This window comes from Somniosus microcephalus, chromosome 22 (assembly GCF_052327205.1).
Source record: "Somniosus microcephalus isolate GS21.2 chromosome 22, FLI_Smic_1.0, whole genome shotgun sequence".
NCBI lineage: Eukaryota > Metazoa > Chordata > Chondrichthyes > Squaliformes > Somniosidae > Somniosus > Somniosus microcephalus.
Window position 1 is genome coordinate 64,379,194 of NC_141008.1, and position 20,931 is coordinate 64,400,124.

A 20,931-nucleotide genomic window follows, 5' to 3' on the forward strand; every position below is an offset into this window, starting at 1 on the left:
CACTAAAACGGATGATCTGGTCATTTATCTCTTGCTGTTTGTGGGACCTTGCTGCGTGCAAATTGGCTGCCTACGTTATAAAAATGACTACACTTCAAGAACACTTCATTGGCTGTGAAGCGCTTTGGGGTGTTGCGAGGTTTAGAAAGGCTCTATATTAATGCAAGTTTACTTTGTAGCGGTTCGTGTAGATCGCCACTAAATAAGAGAGTTTGACTTCGACGAACTATTAACAAGTTGTTTATTTACAGGAACAGACTAATTACATCAGGTAAGATGGCTGACTGTAGGAGTACCGTGGTATAGGTCTTGTCCCAGCGGGGACTCCACGAGGACTGAGTTCGCAGTCCTGTGGGGAGCGTGATGACGTCATCGCGTTTGTGTTGTGACGTCATCACGTTGTTCGCGTTTCCTGCGCTTAGGGCATCACGTGATGTGCGTCGTCATGTTTGCCCGCGCTTGGGGCAGTCACGTGACCGCGTCGCTGGCCGTTGAGGCCGAGGTCGCGAGGCCGGGCTGTGCCGGTGCTTGCCGCGGGAGCGGAAGATCACGTCGCTCCCGTCAGCTGGCCGATGCGGCCGAAGACGCTATGCCGGGTTGCGCCGGCGGCCGTCCTGGAAGGCTGAGTCGGGCCGGCGGCCGCACGCATGTTACGTCATACGTGACGTGACGTCAGCACGTTAGGGTACATCTTAAAGGGGCAACGGCCCCAACAGGTAAGTTAAAGGGGCAATGGCCCCAACAGGTAAGTTATACATACAGTAAGGTAAGTTAAAGGGAATTATGTGTCTTTATGTAAGGTACAACCGGTGGTACTGCCACAACTTTTTCTTTACCCACTTAGAGTTGCTAATGGTCCATTCTGTCTCTAGCCGAACTGTACAAATATTCTATCTCCTGAGTTCACCGAGAGGTCATCCGCATTCTTAAAATGACTGCGAACGCTACAAGAACAATGTTTGCACTTGTAAGAATATTGCAAACCTCATTATTCAATGTTAATTCACTTTGTTGATTTAATTTTGCTCCCTCTTTCTACCTTTTAACATTAATTTTACAATGTTGTTAATAGGTGAAATCCCATTCAATAATCTGAATGTAGATTGAACAACTATCAAAAGCAGCCATCAGTAAATAATGCTTCATTCACCAGTGAAAGCTGGCTTTGAAGTTTTTCCGTGCGGCTCCTGCTGTGAGAGTGATCCAAGTCTTGTTTGTACACTAAGTACTGATTTACCAGCTAATCTAACTTTCTGTCACTGACGAGAAGGTTAAAGGCATCAAGTGGTGTGCAGTACTACTTGCCTAATCTGCCAGAACTCAGCAGCATTTTTTCACGTGTTTAGGTGGCCATAGATTTACTTTCTTCACGAGCAGGACAATATTATATATTTTAGGGTTCCATTTCTTTCAAGAGATCTGCTTGAAAGTCATTATCACAGTTATGCAGGTAGGTTTATCGAAAGATTATCCAGAAAACTCATAACCTAACTCCCAACACTTTGATCTGGAAACAGACCAGTTTTGGCGAGTGAGCATTTCCTTGAGTTGAAGAAGCTTGCTGAAAGTCAAGATGTCTGCGGCAAAACGAGGCGCATGGAGGTTACACCATAAAAGAGGAGGAAATCTGGCAAAAGAGGCAGAAAACCTTGTCATTAGCACAGGTAAACCTGCCTGCATTTGCAGGAAAGACATTGGGAATAAAAATGGCAGGTCAATGTTTTTAGATGTTATCAGTGAAATATTCAAAGATCTGTTGATAAAGATTTTAAAATGGTAAGTAAGTGTCCATTAAATGGCATATCTGATTAATGCACGTATATTTTCTGTTCGGGTGTTTTGTTAATTACAGTAACAAAAACTGTACTGTCGAATGTACACCTGCATCTAGGCAGCCATCTTGAAACTCGGGTGGCTATCTTGGAATTTGCTTGTCTGATATATTGGATAATCCAAAAAAAAAGTAGAGATAGTTTTGTCCAGATTAGATGGTAGACTGTATAGAGGCAATACTGGCGTACAGATAATAATGGGAACATTTCCAAAGTACCGCTTCCAAGATGAAATCAACACAATACAGTATGTTGAACTCATAGTTTCATTTAAAATCTCCTTTCAAAGTATCAATTTGTACATACTTTTGGAACATATCCATTTTTGTGTGTGTTTTCAAGTTAAGCAGTGGTCTCAATTTTTCAGCTAAGGGCTGGTCATTGTCTTTGGCCTCTGACTTCACCATTAATTCCATCCCCCTCCCTGGCTACTGTCTGATGCTGAACCAGACTGTTTGCATTCCCTGCTTAATCAACCCCAAGATAAGCTTCTAATCCCATATCCTTTCCATCACAAAGACCACCTACTTCCACCTCCGTAATATTGCTCGCCTCTGCTCCTGCCTCAGCCCATCTGCTGTTGAAAACCTTATCCATTTTTTTTTAACCTCTAGATTCAACTATTCCAATGTTTGCCTGGCCAGCCTCCCATTCTCCACCCTCTGTCAGCCATGGCTCAGTGGGTAGCACTCTCACCTCCCGAGTCAGGAGCTTGTGGGTTCAAGTCCCACTCCAGATACTTGAGCACAAAAATCTAGGCCGACAGTCCAGTGCAGTACTTCGGGAGTGCTGCACTATTGGAAGTGCCATCTTTCAGATGAGACGGTAAACGTCTGCTCTCTCAGGTGGACGTAAAAGATCCCATGGCACTATTTCGAAGAAGAGCAGGGGAGTTACCCCCGGTGTCCTGGCCAATATTTATCCTGCAATCGACATCACTAAAACAGATTATCTGGTCATTAGCACATTGCAGTTTGTGGGAGCTTGCTGTGTGCAAATTGGCTTTTTAAAAATGTGTTTATGGGATGTGGGCATCGCTGGCAAGGCCAGCATTTATTGCCCTTCCCTAGTTGCCCTTGAGAAGGTGGTGGTGAGCTGCTGCCTTGATCCGCTGCAGTCCGTGCGGTGAAGGTGCTCCCACAGTGCTGTTAGGTAGGGAGTTCCAGGATTTTGACCCAGCAACGATGAAGGATCAGCAATATATTTCTAAGTCAAGATGGTGTGTGACTTGGATGCGGTGTTGTTCCCATGCGCCTGCTGCCTTTGTCCTTCTAGGTGGAAGAGATCACTTGTTTGGCAGGTGCTGCTGAAGAAGCCTTGGCGAGTTGCTGCAGTGCATCTTGTAGATGGTACACACTGCAGCCACGGTACGCCAGTGGTGGACGGAGTGAATGTTTAAGGTGGTGGATGGGGTGCCAATCAAGCGGGCTGCTTTGTCCTGGATGGTGTCAAGCTTTTTGAGTGTTGTTGGAGCTGCACTCATCCAGGCAAGTGGAGAGTATTCCATCACACTCCTGACTTGTGCCTTGTAGATGGTGGAAAGGCTTTCAGGAGTCAGGAGGTGAGACACTTGCCACAGAATACCCAGCCTCTGACCTGCTCTTGTTGCCACAGTATTTATGTGGCTGGTCGAGTTAAGTTTCTTGTCAATGGTGACCCCCCCAGGATGTTGATGGTGGGGGATTGGGTGATGGTAATGCCATTGAATGTCAAGGGGCAGTGGTTAGAATCTCGCTTGTTGGAGATAGTCATTGCCTGGCACTTCTGTGGCGCAAATGTTACCTGTCACTTATCAGCCTAAGCCTGAACGTCATCCAGGTCTTGTTGCATGCGGGCATGGACTGCTTCATTATCTGAGGAGTTGTGAATGGCACTGAGCACTGTGCAGTCATCAACGAACATCCCCATTTCTGATCTTATGTTGGAGTGAAGGTCATTGGTGAAGCAGCTGAAGATGGTTGGGCCGAGGACACTGTCCTGAGGAACTCCTGCAGTGATGTCCTGGGGCTGTGATAATTGACCTTCGACCACCACAACCATCTTCCTTTGTGCTAGGTATGACTCCAGCCAGTGGAGAATTTTCCCCCCCCGATTCCCCGTTGACTTCAGTTTTACTAGGGCTCCTTGATGCCACACTCGGTCAAATGCTGCCTTGATGTCAAGAGCAGTCAGTCTCACCTCACCTCTGGAATTCAGCTCCTTTGTCCATGTTTGGACCAAGGCTGTAATGAGGTCAGGAGCCGAGTGGTCTTGGCGGAACCCAAACTGGGCATCAGTGAGCAGGTTATTGGTGAGTAAGTGCCGCTTGATAGCACAGTCGATGACACCTTCCATCACTTGCTGATGATTGAGAGTAGACTGTGTAGGTATTGGTGAGACCACACCTGGAATACTGCATACAGTTTTGGTGTCCATACTTAAGAAAAGACATACTTGCTCTCGAGTCAGTACAAAGAAGGTTCACTCGGTTAATCCCGGGGATGAGGGGGTGGTCATATGAGGAGAGGTTGAGTAGATTGGGACTCTACTCATTGGAGTTCAGAAGAATGAGAGGCGATCTTATTGAAACATATAAGATTGTGAAGGGGCTTGATCGGGTGGATGCGGTGAGGATGTTCCCAATGATGGGTGAAACTAGAACTAGGGGGCATAATCTTAGAATAAGGGGCTGCTCTTTCAAAACTGAGATGAGGAGAAACTTCTTCACTCAGAGGGTGGTAGGTTTGTGGAATTTGCTGCCCCAGAAAGCTGTGGAAGCTACATCATTAAATAAATTTAAAACAGAAATAGATAGTTTCCTAGAAGTAAAGGGAATTAAGGGTTACGGGGAGCGGGCAGGAAATTGGACATGAGTCTAGGTTCGGAATGGTCATGGCCCTGTGGGTAGTGGAGTGGGCCCAGGGGCCGTGTAGCCTGGTTCTGCTCCTACTGTGTTCTAATTCTGTGTTAGATTTCAGGAGATGGTTTTATTCCTGTTCCTGGCTGGGGTGGAGATCGCCTTTACAGAAGGTAAATACTGTAGAAAGTATAGGGACAGAGTGATCTCCTGGAAGAATTTCGATCGCCTAGATGGGTCGGAGAGGAATTTCCCAGATTTTTTCTCCCAAATTGGCCATTGGGTCTTTTATCTGGTTTTTCGCCTCTCCCGGGAGATCACATGGGTTCGGGTGGATGGAGAGTGATAGAAGATTTGAGGTTAGGATCAGATCAGCCATGATCTTATTGAATGGTGGAGAAGGCTCGAGGGGCCGATTGGCCTACTCCTGCTCCTATTTCTTATGATGGGGCGGTAATTGGCCAGGTTGGATTTGTCCTGCTTTTTGTGGACAGGACATACCTGGGCAGTTTTCCACATTGTTGGATAGATCCCAGTGTTGTAGCTGTACTGGAACAGCTTGGCTAGAGGAGCTAGTTCTGGAGCACAAGTCTTCATCACGATAGCCGGGATGTTGTCGGGGCCCATAGCCTTTGCTGTATCCAGTGCGCTCAGCCGTTTCTTGATATCACGTGGAGTGAATCGAATTGGCTGAAGACTAGCTTCTGTGATGGTGGGGACCTCAGGAGTAGGCCGATCTGGATCATCCACTCGGCACTTCTGGCTGAAGATGGTTGCAAACGCTTCAGCCTTGTCTTTTGCACTCACATGCTGGGCTCCACCATCATTGAGGATGGGGATATTCATGGAGCCTCCTCCTCCCGTTCGTTGTTTAATGGTCCACCACCATTCACGACTGGATGTGGCAGGACTGCAGAGCTTTGATCTGATCTGTTGATTGTGGGATCGCTTAGCCCTGTCTATAGCATGCTGCTTCCACTTTTTAACATGCATGTAGTCCTGTGTTGCAGCTTCCCCAGGTTGGCACCTCATTTTTAGGTACACCTGGTGCTGCTCCTGGCATGCTCTTCTACACTCCTTATTGAATCAAGGTTGGTCCCCTGGCTTGATGGTAATGGTAGAGTGAGGGATATGCCGGGCCATGAGGTTATAGATTGTGGTGGAATACAATTCTGCTGCTGCTGATGGCCCACAGCGCCTCATGGATGCCTTCAGAGTTCCTTATTAAAATATTCTGGCCTTTGTAAATAAATAGCTTAATGTAGATTTGGTAGAAATTCAGTGTAAATGGTCCTGTAGCCTGCCCAACAAAAGGCCTACTGTGTCTCTGTTCAAAGGACTTGAGAATATCAGACACTGGAAAATACATTTTTAATTTCTTGCACATAAATGCTTATTTTCTCAGAAACTGGGAAACGTTTTGTTGACTGATTTGCTTTGATGTATTCTATTTCTTTTCTTGGTGACTTTCTGTTCAAGGGCTCTCTCTCTGCCTTCCTCACCAGCTGCCTGAGCTCAGGGGAGGGGAGGTTGAGCAACAATGGGAGTTGTAGCCTGCCACAATCGCTGTTCAGTGCTCTTTTCCTGCTCAGCTGACAAGGAGAGGCACCTGATGTGTGGTGAGATGCTCAATAACATGATTTTTCTCACCCTCTACATGGTTTGATGCCCTTTACTGTTATTGAGGCAATCAAGGTGAAGGGCCATGGCCCATAATTCAGCACATGAACAGGGTTGAAAAGAGTAAACGGGAAGACAAAGGAGGCGGTTTTGACCCTATCCACCTGGCTGAAATCAGGTGGGTGGGCAGTTAAAATGCCCCAGGTGACTTACCTGCCGAATCCACACCAATCCTGATTTTAACCTGCTCTTATTAGCTGGTGGCAATAGCACTCGCCTGAAGCCAGTGGGATCCTTCTATAAATGTGCCCTGACTGCGATTTTAATTCGGGCCTGAGTGGGGAAGCCACTGTTCCTTTCCAGCCAGGCTGAAGCCAGTCAGAAGAGGATAAGGACGTCGACAGGTTCTGAAAGGTAAGTTTTTCCACTTTCCTTTGTAGTACCAGGAGAGGCAGGTGTGCTCCTCATCCAGACCCCAGAAGGAAAGTTTAGGCCTCCCCTGCTTTGAACTTCCCTCCCTCCCCCCACAGGCCAGCAACTCATTCCGGGTTGGAAGTGGACTGGGAGAACATTAATGCGGCCCGGGTGTTAAAATAGCCCAGGCCTGATTTCTCTGCTTCTTACTCGGAGTTAAAATCGGGTCCATAAATAACTCAAGAAGTCGTTGCATCATGCCAAGCCTGGTTGTAGATTGTAGGAAGAAGAGTGAAGTACTGAGCGAAGTAAGAAGTTCTGAGAAAGAATGTTAGTGGTCTGTGATAAAGTTTCACTTCAGTCCAACGAAGCTCATTCGAATAACTCGTAAATGGCTACAGGAAGATTTAAGTTGCACTTGGGCACTTTTGTGATCAGATCTCAAGCGGCCAGGCAACTTGTGTAGGGAACCATGATTCTGAGGAAGGATGTTCTTGCCATGGAGGGAGTGCAGCGAAGATTCACCAGACTGATACCTGGGATGGCAGGAATGACATATGAAGGGAGATTGGGTCGATTGGGCTTGTATTCGCTGGAGTTTAGAAGAATGAGAGGGGATCTCATTGAAACCTTTAAAATTCTAACAGGACTAGATAGACTCGATGCAGGAAGGATGATCCCGATGGCGGGGGAGTCCAGAACCAGGGGTCACAGTCTAAAGATAAAGGGTAAGCCATTTAGGACAGAGATGAGGAGGAATTTCTTCACCTAGAGAGTAGTGAACCTGTGGAATTCTCTGCCACACAGGGCAGTTCAGGCCAATTCATTAAATATATTCAAGAAAGAGTTGGATATGTTTCTTGAGGCTAAAGGGATCAAGGGATATGGGGAGAAAGCAGGGACCGGGTACTGAATTTGGATGATCAGCCATGATCTCATTAAATGGCAGAGCAGGCTCGAGGGGCTGAATGGCCTACTCCTGCTCCTATCTTCTATGTTTCTATGATTCATTACTAAGAAAACTGTTTGGAGTTCTGATGCACAGCCACTAGCATTTCAATTTACAGAACTGTAGTGAGGGGAATCGGATGTGCCCAGTACTGTGAAGACTTCATGTCCTGCAGTAATGAACGATCGACCACATCTGACATTTTACCTGCGTTCGATGAAATTAGGAAAAGAAAACTACCGAAAACGGAGGCGGGAAAGTCCCTGATCTGTGTTGAGCTAGCTGATGGCAGCCGGAATGTCAATTGTCCTCCATGCTCTGGGGTAGAAGGGATGGAATATCAGCCAGCATTCCTGCTCGTGATCGTTGTCCGATCATTCCCGCTGGACATGGAGTGAGGAGATGACCGGGCTTGGGCTCTGATGCTTCCTGTAACTCGCTCACTTTCTGTCTGGGGTCTGATGGAAAATGACCAATTGCTTGAGCTTCTGGAAGGAAGCCCACAGCCAGAAACCTTACTTAAGCATGAGTCAGCATCTTTCGTAGGGAAAGGGAGTAAACTGGGACAAAAGATTAAAATATTTCTCCATACAAATGTTTTGAGATCTGCCACACTTCAGACATCACAGTTTGTCACACATACAAAATTTCTGTTTCACACATTTATTTTTTTTAAAAGGGGATATAAGCCACTTTGAGATTCCTGTGCAGTTTACCCGTCCCTATTGAAAGTAAAATATTAGCACAGTTTAATATTTGTAGTGCAATTCCTATTTACATCATCAGGTGGCAGCATTGCTAAAGGCTTGGTTTAGACTTGGTCGATTTACAATTACAGTACTTGACATTCTGACAAAGCACAAAATATCGGAAAATGCACCAGGACCTGAGAAAATTTAGATTCATGTTTTGGATGTAAACACCTCATCAGAACTGGGAGATAAGTGTGAACCCCTTGTAGAGCTGAGGAAACAAAGAGATTGAAGTCCAAAATTGCCTATGATAATTACAGTCACAGGTTTAATAGCCTGTCAACAGGTTTTTTTTTTAGAAAATGTGAAAGGTGGTAAATATTGGATGATTATACTGAGATCATCACAGTCAGGTGGTGAAAAGACAGTAGACTAGACAAAGGGTAAGTGAAAGCAGCTCAGGAAGTGAACAGACAAAAGGACAAAAACAATTTCAAAATGGATGGCAACGAAGTGGAAGGTGAACAAGGGAATCAGCCAGGAAATTGTGGGACTCAACCAAGGTCTGAAATTGCAAATGTCAACGTTCAGGTGCAAGTGCCAAGCAGAAAAAAATAGCTATTGGTTCTGAACCTTCTGTTGAACATGGTTGGAACAATGTAGGAGGAAAATGGCATAAAGGTTGAAGTGGAAGAGGTGGGGAAGTTGAGGTGGCAGATCATGGGAAAGTCAGAGTCATGATCATAGGCAGAATGGAGATGACAAAATGCCCACCGAATCCATATTTGAGACTGTGTAAAGATCACACCGTGAACAGTGAATGCAGCATACTAAAATGGAGGAATTTCATGTCAACTGCTGTTTCACATGGAAGGAGCTCATGGGGCCTTGGACAATGGTGTGGGGAGAGGTGATTACTGTGGGTGCATGTGAAAACACCAGTGGGATTGCGGAAGAATAGATGAGAGTTTTTGTGGAGGAAATGGTTCCTCTGAAAAGCAGAGGGGCAAAATGCACTTGGTAGTGGGATCATTGTCAATAGCGGAAATGGTAGCTGATTTGGTAGACTAGTGGGATGAAAGAGGAGATCTAGAGGAAGTAAAGGGGGCGAGAATGAAGGAATAGGAAGTGCGAATATGGTCAAAGACCCTGTCAACCACAGGTGAGGAGATTCCTCAGCTGAGTAAAAGACAATGCTTTTCAGAAGTAAAGTCATCAGACTGAGAAATTGTGAGAAAGGGATGGAGTCTTTGGAGAAAGTGAGTGGGAAGAAATATAATTTATGCAGCTGTGTGAATCTTTGGGCTTGTAAAAGATGTTAGTAAAAAGCCCATTGCCAGAGATGGATGGAGGGAAGTCCAGGAAGTGAGTTAATGATGGACCAGTGAGGGATGGCTGGAAATGCAAGACCAAGTATATGAAATTCACCATCATGCATTTGTAAAGGGTAAGTCATGTCTAAGTAACCTAGTTGAATTTTTTGAGGTCACAAACATGGTAAATAATGGAGTGTCTATGTATGTTATTTATATGGACTTCCAGAAGGTATTCGATAAGGTTCCAATGCACTCCTGGCTGGCCTCCCTAGTTCTACCCTTCATAAACTTGAGGTCACTCTGCCACCCGTGTCCTAACTTGCACCAAGTCCTGTTCATCCATTTCCCCTGTGCTCGCTGACCAGTTAAGCAACGCCTCAATTTTAAGATTCTCATCCTTGTTTGCAAATCCCTCCAAGGACTCACCCCATCCTAGCTCTGTAATCTCCAGCCCTACAATCCCCTGAGATCTCTGTGCTTCGCCAATTCTGGTTTCTTGAACATCCCCGATTATAATCACTCCTCCATTGGTGGCCGTGCCTTCAGCTGCCTCGGTCCTAAGCTCTGGAATTCCTTCTATAAACCTCTCCGCCTCTACCTCTCTTTCCTCCTTTAAGATGTTCCTTAAAAACCTACCTCTTTGACCAAGCTTTTGGTCATCTGCCCTAACATCTCCTTATATGGCTCGGTGTCAAATTTTGTTTTGATAACGCTCCTGTGAAGCACCTTGGGATGTTTTATTACATTAGAGGCGCTATATAAATGCAAGTTGTTGTTCCACGCAAGAGACTGTCAGCAAAAATGAAAGTGCACGGAATTGGAGGCAACCTATTGGCATAGGCAGTGAATTGGTTATGAGGTAGGAAACAGAGAGCAAGGATAATGGGTATTTACTCCAATTGGTGGAAGACGACTAGTGGTGTCCCACAGGGATCTGCACTGGGTCCTCAGCTTTTCACTATATTTATCAATGACTTAGATGAAGCAATAGGTGTAGTGATCAATAGCATGTCATTCTATAGTGGACACTAGGTGGAGCCGTAGAGCTGTATATAGCTGTATGTATATAAGACTACACTACCCAGCTGTATAGATATTAAGACTACATTACCCATGAGGCTAGGCTACCCACAAGGCAGCAGTCAAGATGGAAGCCTCTACAAGATGCTGTACAAGTCCACATGTGCTCAATAAAGTAACTAGCAAAAGCTAGCTGTGTTCATAATAAGAATGTCTATTTATTAATGAACATAACATGGTACCAGGGTGGTGAAGATCTGCTGAAAATTGTGAAAAGCGACATGGAGAATTTGAAGACACCAGAGCGTTTGAAACTCAGAAAAAATCGACTACAATTGGCAGATTTTTAAACAGCAATTCGAACTCTACATTGTAGTCATCGGATTCGGTACGAAGCCAGACACAAGGAAGATAGCGTTGCTGCTTACGGTTGCAGGCCCACAGGCGATAGAGGTATTTAATACATTTGTATTTAATCCAGCGGAGAACAGAGACAAATTAGACGATGTGCTACAGAAATTTGATGCACATTGTTCTCCCAAAAAGAATGAGACGTATGAAAGATACATCTTCCGTTCTCGGACACAGCAACAAAATGAGACTTTTGATAGCTTTATAACTGATCTGAAACTGAAAGCATAGACATGTAATTTCTCTGAGCTCAAAGCATCCATGATTCGTGACCAGATTGTGTTTGGTATTCATGATAAAAAAGTCAGGGAACGTCTGTTGAGAGAAACCGAACTAAATTTGGAAAATGTGGTGAAAATATGCCAAGCCAGCGAGCTAGCTCGAAAGCACGCGAAGACTTTCAGTGAAATCAATAATGATGCAATTGTAATGAGTGATAATGCTGCTGTCGGTGCTGTGTCCTACAAGGGGAAGAAACGTGGGCAGAACAGAAATGAAAAGCAATCGGAGGATGAAATTTTTAATTGTAAACGCTGTGGTTACAAACACCAGTTAAGACAATGCCCAGCGTTTGGAAAAATGTGCACAAATTGTAATGGAAAGAATCACTTTGCCAAACAATGCTTTTCAAAAGTAAAAACAACGAAAGGGCAACAAGTTAATGTGATTGAGGACACTGATTTAAGTGAGACATTTTTTGTAGGAATGGTGCCATGTGACGATATCAAAAAAGATACAGAAAATGTGCAGCCCTCAGAAATGGACAATGCTGACCATAAAGTCAATGCAGTAAAAGTGGACAAATGGATGATCCCACTGCAGATAAATGGAGCATTAGTTACATTGAAACTGGACACTGGGGCAAAAGCAAACTTAATCAGTATGAGTGACATAAAAAATATGAAAGAAAAGCCCAAAATACAGAAAAAGTCAGTACTACTGAAGGACTATAATGGACAGAAAATAGATAGCTTAGGTGTATGCAGACTCAAAATGACAGTCAAAGACAAAGTGCATCATCTCATGTTTTCTGTTGTGGCTGAAAGACTTGATTCGATACTAGGTGACAAAGCTTGTGAAGACTTAGAACTGGTCAAGAGAGTCTACCGTATAAACTGTGCCATAAGCAGACCAGATGACTCAGGTGATGAAGCAGAGAGCCCATCAAGGATGAAAAGGCCAAAGGGTATCCATGTCTTCAAAAAGCCTAGTTTCTCCAAGAAGAAAGAAAAAGACTTTAAGGCCAAAGGAAGAAAAGCACAAAGAGGAAAAACACAAGGAGGAAAAGTCCAAAGATATAACTGCAGCAGATGTTGTTAAGCAGTGGAAAGAGAAAAAGAAAAAGAAGAAGCCTGCACCAGAGCAGGAAGCAGTTCCGGTGGATACTCCTTCTTCCCTCAGGCCAATCTTTGGTGTTCCATTAGCCGAGGCTGCTGAGAGGACTATGCTGTATGATGGGATCCAGCTGCCAGCAGTTTTTCGAGAGTGCATTGACTACATTGAGAGTTATGGCATGAAGAGTGAAGGAAACACTGAAATCCTCTCCAAGCAAAGATCGCAAGGAGACCTCGATCTATACAAGAGCAGATTGATGACAATGCCGCAACTGCATCTTGTCATTCACCGCCAGAACAATCTCATGAAGACACATCAGACTTACCCGTGTTGAGAAGATCCACACGTGAAGTAAAAAAGCCTGATAGACTTAATCTTTGAGTACAATGTAAAGCTTTGAAAATGTGTTGACTGTTTTGAAAATGTTTATGTTTATAGAGCACTAACAAAAGTGTTACTGATATTATCTTTATTGTTTTCTTGAAAGTTGATTGATATTGATTTTGTTAAACCTCAAAGAAAGGGGGATGTAATGATCAATAACATGTCATTCTATAGTGGACACCAGGTGGAGCCGTAGAGCTGTATATAGCTGTATGTATATAAGACTACACTACCCAGCTGTATAGATATTAAGACTACATTACCCATGAGGCTAGGCTACCCACAAGGCAGCAGTCAAGATGGAAGCCTCTACAAGATGCTGTACAAGTCCACATGTGCTCAATAAAGTAACTAGCAAAAGCTAGCTGTGTTCATAATAAGAATGTCTATTTATTAATGAACATAACAATAGGGAGCCGCATATTCAAGTTGGTAATGACACTGTTGGGTGGCACAGTAAGTAGTGTCGATGGGAGCAGAAAGTTGCAAAGAGACATTGACATTAAGTGGATGGCAAAATATTGTTCAATGTGGGAAGTGTGAGGTCATCCACTTTGGACCATAGAAAATACTCTGATCTATCTCTCCTAATGGTGAGAGGCTAGGAACTGTGGAGGAGCAGAGAGATTTAGCGGTACGTGTACAGAAATCACTTAAAACTAGTGGACAGGTACACAAAATTATTAAAAAGGCTAATTGAATGTTAGCTTTTATCTCTCGGGGGCTGGAATACAAAGGGCTGGAAGCTATGCTCCAGTAGTATAAAGCTCTGCTTAGACAGCATCTAGAGTACTGCGTTCAATTCTGGGCACCGCACCTCAGGAAGTGGGTGCAGTGTAGATTCACCAAAATGATATTGGGGCTAAAAGGTTGTGATAATAATGATAACGTCCGGGAAGTTATGTGTCACTTCCTGTGAACTGTGAACGGTGAACTGTGAAACTATGAACTGTGAACTTTGTACATACATCACTTCCTGTCATACATCACTTCCTGTTGGACTGGTATAAATACTGAACTGCTCAGTATTGTATGGGGCTTCTACCAGAGGCATGGTGAAGACCTCTCCTGTATATAGTGTGATTATAAGTTGCTTAAAGCTTACTTTAAAGTTACTTAATGTGTGAGACTCCTTTTTCTTACATCAATTTAAGCAACTTAGTATTTACACTCACAAATACTAGACCTTCGGACAAACTCGGAGTTAAGGATCCAGGGAACCACCCATCATGGAAAACCTCCTTAAACCTACTCGTCTGGACTTGGACCCAAACACACCAGCAGCTGACAAGGTATGGAAGCATTGGTACTGTACTTTTGAGAATTTCCTTGATGAATGTAAAGCGACTGCTCCTACTAAACTGAGGATACTTATCAACTATGTGACCCCAACAGTGTTTGAATATGTTGATGAATGGGATAATTACGATGAGGTGATTCGGGCACTTAAGAAACTGTATGCCAAGACTCCAAATGAGGTCTATGCTAGACATCTACTGGCCACAGCCCGACAAGGGCCAGGGGAATCGATTAACAAATTCCTTCAAGAACTTCGCAGGCTCAGCATAGATTGTAACTTTCAGGCAGCCTCAGCTGAGCTGTACCGCGAAGAAATGATTCGTGATGCTTTCATCTGCGGGATTGCCTCTCCATTTATACGCCAGCGTCTACTAGAAAGTAAAACACTTGAGCTACAAAAAGCTTTTGACCTAGCTTGTTCTCTGGATTTGGCAAAGAAAAATGCAGACCTCTATCAGCTGCCCAGATCTCGATCTGCTGCTGTAACTGCAACCAGACAATTCAAGTGGTCTCAGGTGAACCCTATCATGGAGGAATATAATTCTGATGAAGAAGAGGAGGATGACCCCACTTTAGCAGCCTCTTGGCAATCTAGGAAGGAATGCTTCTTTTGTGGAGATGCTTTTCACCCTAGGAAATTCTGCCCTGCTCGCAATGCAATCTGCAGTTATTGCAAAAAAAAAGGACACTTTGCTAAAGTTTGCCAATCAAAAGCCTCTACGAGGGCCTATCCAGCTAAGGCCTACCGAACTGCCCCAATTAGGGCCTATCGAGATGCTCCAGCTAGGACCTATCAAGCTTTCCATCGAGCTCTCTCCCGAAGAAGCACACCGAGAGTTTCAGCCACTCTCTGTGCAACGACACCAATTACAGCTGCTTGCCCACAGAACCTGTTTCATGCAGCTACAAAAGTTTCAATTAAAGGGCATGCCTTAGATGCCTTAATTGACTCAGGAAGTACTGATAGTTTCATTAAAGAACAGATTGTTGCGAAATTGAAACTACATGTCTTCCCATCGGACCAGGCAATTGCGATGGCTCAGTCATCACTTAATACCAGAACCTCCGGCTTTTGTGTTGTTGATATGACACTTAATGGTCGCCTGTATCCCTCCACCCGACTTTCGGTGCTCAAGGACTTATGTAGTGATCTCCTCTTAGGGCTGGATTTCCAAAAACAGCATAAGAAACTCACCATTGAGTTCGGCGGATCCAAACCTGGACTTACTATTTCTAATATACCGTCTAAATTACCGTTTTGTGCATTGTCAGCAGCTTCACTTGATGAACCCTCATTATTTGCCAGTATTCCGCCTCGATGCAAACCAATAATAACGAAATCGCGGCGCTTTAATCAGGAAGACCAATCTTTTATTGAGGCCGAAATCTCTCGACTTCTAGCAGAGGATATCATTGAACCATGTTTGTCGCCCTGGCGGGCTCAAGTCGTCATTGTCAAGAACCCTCTAAAACCTCACAAACAACGACTATGCATTGATTATTCGCAAACCATCAATCAATATACTGACTTGGACGCCTACCCATTGCCACGCATTGATGATATGGTTAATAAACTGGCCGAATACAAAGTGTTCTCAACTTACGATTTGAAAAGTGCCTATCATCAGGTACCCTTGGAAGGTCTCAGATAAGCAGTACACGGCCTTTGAGGCTAATGGACGGCTGTACCAATTTCGTCGCCTCCCATTCGGGGTTACTAATGGAGTGGCTGTCTTCCAACGGGCAATGGATGGCCTGGAAAACCTAAGGGACACTTTTCCCTATCTTGATAACATTACGATTGCAGGTCACGAGCAACAGGAACACGACGCCAACCTCCAAAAATTTCGGGATGCCCTCCATCGCCGTAACTTAACCTTGAATGAATCTAAGTCTGTTGAGTCGCAACCGACCATCAACATCCTTGGCTACTGCGTAGGCAATGGTATCATTAAGCCAGACCCAGAAAGACTTCGCCCGCTCCAAGAGCTCCCGTCACCTAAGAATCCGGCTTCTTTACGTCGGGCTCTCAGTCTGTTTGCATACTACGCTAAATGGATTCCTCATTTTTCAGACAAAATCCAACCCTTGCTGCATGCTAGATCATTTCCATTGGAAACAGCGGCTGTTGCAGCCTTTAACCTTCTCAAAAAACAGTTGGAGAAAGCGGCTCTTCACTCCATCGATGAGAATCTCCCTTTCATAGTCGAATGTGATGCCTCGGAGGTGGCAATCTCGGCTACTCTAAATCAGGAAGGTCGTCCTGTAGCATTTATGTCCAGGACCTTACAAGGTGCCGAGCTACATTATCCTCCGGTTGAGAAGGAAGCCACAGCCATCATAGAGGCAGTACGGAAGTGGAACCATTTTCTAGCTCGCCAGCACTTTACATTAATCACGGACCAGCGATCAGTCGCCTTCATGCTCGATAATCGAAAACGAACCAAAATTAAGAATAATAAAATACAACTTTGGAGGATGGAACTGGCCTCTTTTGGTTATACCATTCACTATCGACCTGGCAAGGAGAATGTGGCCCCGGACACCCTCACACGGGCATTCTGCTCCGCTATGTCATCCTCTAATCTCATAGATGTCCATAATGGATTGTGTCATCCTGGCGTTACGCGCATGCTACATTTCGTACGATCACGGAATCTCCCTTTTTCTACTGGAGATGTAAAGAAAATATGCTCAGAATGCCGGCTTTGTGCGGAATTAAAACCTCAGTTCTTCCGCCCCTCAGATGGTATGCTCATACACGCAACCCAACCGATGCAACGACTTAGCATCGATTTTAAGGGCCCAGTGCCCTCTTCCACTCGGAACACATATTTGCTCACCATGATTGATGAATATTCACGTTTTCCGTTTGCCTTCCCCTGCTCCAATATGCTGGCGTCCACAGTAATCTGCTGCCTTGAGCAGGTATTTTCTCTGTGGCATGCCGGCATATATTCACTCAGATCTGGGTCCATCCTTTATGTCAAAGGAACTCAAGGACTACCTCTCAGAACGGGGAGTTGCTACAAGCAAAACAACACCATACCATCCCATCGGAAATGGGCAGGTAGAGAGGTATAACGGTATCATCTGGAATTCCGTACGTCTTGCCTTAAGATCTCGGGGCCTACCAGACCAGCAATGGGAAGCAGTGCTTCTGGATGCATTGCGCTCTATACGGTCCCTTCTTTCTACAGCCACAAATACTACACCTCATGAGCGGTTCTTTGGATTCCAGCGTCGCTCATCTCATGGGACATCACTCCCGTCATGGCTAACTACTCCTGGACATGTTCTACTCCGAAGATACGTTCGGACGTCTAAAAATGACCCTCTCGTAGACGAGGTCGAACTAACCGATGCCAACCCCACCTATGCAAACATACGATATCCCGACGGCCGAGAATCTACCGTATCATTACGGGATCTGGCTCCCTGCCCACCAGGACCTAGTGGGACATCGGGGGATGGTATTTCACCAGGAAACTCTTGGAACCTATCGGGTACCCCTCTCCAGGATCCTGATCGGACACCAACTAGCTTGGTGCCGGTAGAACCACGTACTCAAAGTTGCGATCCTCCCAGTACCGCACACGAAAGTACTGATCCGCCACAGACCAGCTCTGCACCTCCCTCTGAACAGAGGCAGACCGACTTTGAACCTATTGGGGCTCGTACGCGAAGCCATGACCTCCCCGACCCTTCACAGGGTAATCCAGGCCACACAGACTCTGACCAATGGCCAACCGCATGTAAGCGGACCAGCGACCCTCTACGACGGGAACCCAAACGGGTGCGACTCTTCCTCGTTCGGCGGCTGCGGAACAAAAGGAAGACCACAGCCTTCTAATCCTGCAGGAGGGAAGAATGTGATAATAATGATAACTTCCGGGAAGTTATGTGTCACTTCCTGTGAACTGTGAAACTATGAACTGTGAACTTTGTACATACATCACTTCCTGTTGGACTGGTATAAATACTGAATTGCTCAGTATTGTATGGGGCTTCTACCAGAGGCATGGTGAAGACCTCTCCTGTATATAGTGTGATTATAAGTTGCTTAAAGCTTACTTTAAAGTTACTTAATGTGTGAGACTCCTTTTTCTTACATCAAAGGTTAAATTGAGGACAGGTTGAAGAGACTGGGCTTGTATTCCCTTGAGTATAGAAGATTAAGGGGTGATCTAATTGAGGTGTTTAAGACTATATATTCAAGAAGGAGTTGGATATATTTCTTAAGGCTAAGGGGATCAAGGGATATGGGGAGAAAGCAGGGACAGGGTACTGAATTTGGATGATCAGTCATGATCGCATTGAATGGCGGAGCAGGCTCGAGGGGCCGAATGGCCTACTCCTGCTCCTATCTTCTATGTTTATATGTGATACAGTAGATATGGCGAAGCTATTTCCTCTGGTGGGTGAGTCCAGAACAAGAGGCCATGACCTTAAAATTAGAGCCAGGTTCAGGGGTGAAGTCAGGAAGCATTTCTTCACACAAAAGCTAGTGGAAATCTGGAACTCTCTCCCCCAAAATGTTGTTGAGGCTGGGCCAATTGAAAATGTCAAAATTGAACTGATAGATGTTTGGGTAAGGGTATTGAGGGATATGGAACCAAGTTGGGTAAATGGAGTTAAGATACAGATCAGACATGATCTACCAGAGTGGCTCAAGGGGTTGAATGGCCTACTCGTAGAGTAGGGACCAGCAGCTACACAATCAATGTAACCGAGGAAGGGGGCTTGGGTAGTGCTGAAACAAAGGGCTGAATTTTAACCTGGAGGAGCGCGAGGGTTTGGTTGTGGGTGGGAGTTAAAACTGGGAAAAATGTCCGCGTTGGGAAGCTGGCTCCAACCCAGCAACTTCCGCAATTCACTCGAGCGCGTTAGATTGCGTGTGCGCAACCCCCGCAGGAGAGGCAGATTGCCAATTACCATCTGTTAATCGCTCGATTAGAGCGATATTAACACACACTTTTGACTTTAACATCGGGTCCACGGGTTTCCCGGTCTTCCTGAAACTTGCCAGTGAAAGCAAGGCGAGTACACAGCGGCAATTGAGGGGCTGAATCAATCTCAGGGAAATATGTCAATAAATACTCAGTACTCACAGCTGTTTTCTTACCTGCTTGTGGGAAAGGCTTTGTTCACAGTATATAAGAACATAAGAAATAGGAGCAGGAGTAGGCCAATCGGCCCCTCGAGCCTGCTCCACCATTTAATAAGATCATGGCTGATCTGATCCTAACCGCCAATCTACTATCACAGAACCATCTCCTGAATCTAACAGAATTAGACACACGAAATAGGAGCAGGATCAGGCTACACGGCCCCTGGGCCTGCTCCGCTACCCACAGGGCCATGTCCGATCCGAACCTAGACTGATGTCCAAATTCCTGCCCGCTCCCCGTAACCCTTAATTCCCTTTCCTTCTAGGAAACTGTCTATTTCTGTTTTAAATTTATGTAATGATGTAGCTTCTACAGCTTTTTGGGGCAGCATATTCCATGGACCTACCACCCTCAGTGAAGTAGTTCCTCCTCATCTCAGTTTTGAAAGAGCAGCCCCTTATTCTAAGACTATGCCCCCTAGTTCTAGTTTCACCCATCATCGGGAACATCCTCCCTGCATCCACCCGATCCAACCCCTTCACAATCTTATATGTTTCAATAAGATCGCCTCTCATTCTTCTGAACTCCAATGAGTAGAGTCCCAATCTACTCAACCTCTCCTCATATGTCCATCCCCTCATCCCCGGGATTAACCGAGTGAACCTTCTTTGTACTGACTCGAGAGCAAGTATGTCCTTTCTTAAGTATGGACACCAAAACTGTATGCAGTATTCCAGGTGCGGTCTCACCAATACCTTGTACAACTGAAGCAATACCTCCCTATTTTTATATTCTATCCCCCTAGCAATGAAAGCCAACATTCCATTGGCCTTCTTAATCACTTGCTGCACCTGCATACTAACCTTTTGAGTTTCGTGCACCAGGACCCCCAGATCCCTTTGTACTTCAGTACTTTCCAGTTTCTTGCCATTAAGATAATAGCTTGCTCTACGATTTTTCCTGCCAAAGTGCATAACCTCATACTTTCCAGTATTGTATTCCATCTGCCAAATCTCTGCCCACTTACTTAGCCTGTCTATGTCCCCTTGCAGGTTTTTTATGTCCTCCTCACTCACTACTTTCCCTTCCATCTTAGTATCATCTGCAAACTTTGATATAGATTGTAAAGAGTTGGGGACCCAGCACCGACCCCTGCGGAACACCACTAGTTACTGATTGCCATTCTGAGAATGAACCATTTATCCCAACTCTCTGCCTTCTGTTAGATAGCCAATCCTCTATCCATGCCAGAATATTACCCCCAATCCCGTGATTTTTTATCTTAAGCAATAATCCTTTGTGTGGCACCTTGTCAAATGCCTTTTGGAAGTCTAAATACACTACGTCCACTGGTTCCCCTTTATCCACCCTATATGTTACTTCCTCAAAGAACTCCAGCAAATTTGTCAAACATGACTTCCCCTTCATAAAACCATGCTGACTTTGTCCTATTAAATGATGATTATCCAAATGTCCTGTTACTGTCTCCTTAATAATGGACTCCAAAATTTTACCTACCACAGATGTTAGGCTAACCGGTCTATAGTTTCCAGCCTTCTGTCTACTGCCCTTTTTAAATAAGGGTGTTACATTAGCAGTTTTCCAGTCTGCCGGGACCTTTGCCGAGTCCAGGGAGTTTTGGAAAATTATTACCAATGCATCCACAATCCCTACCGCCACTTCCCTCAAGACCCTAGGATGTAAGCCATCAG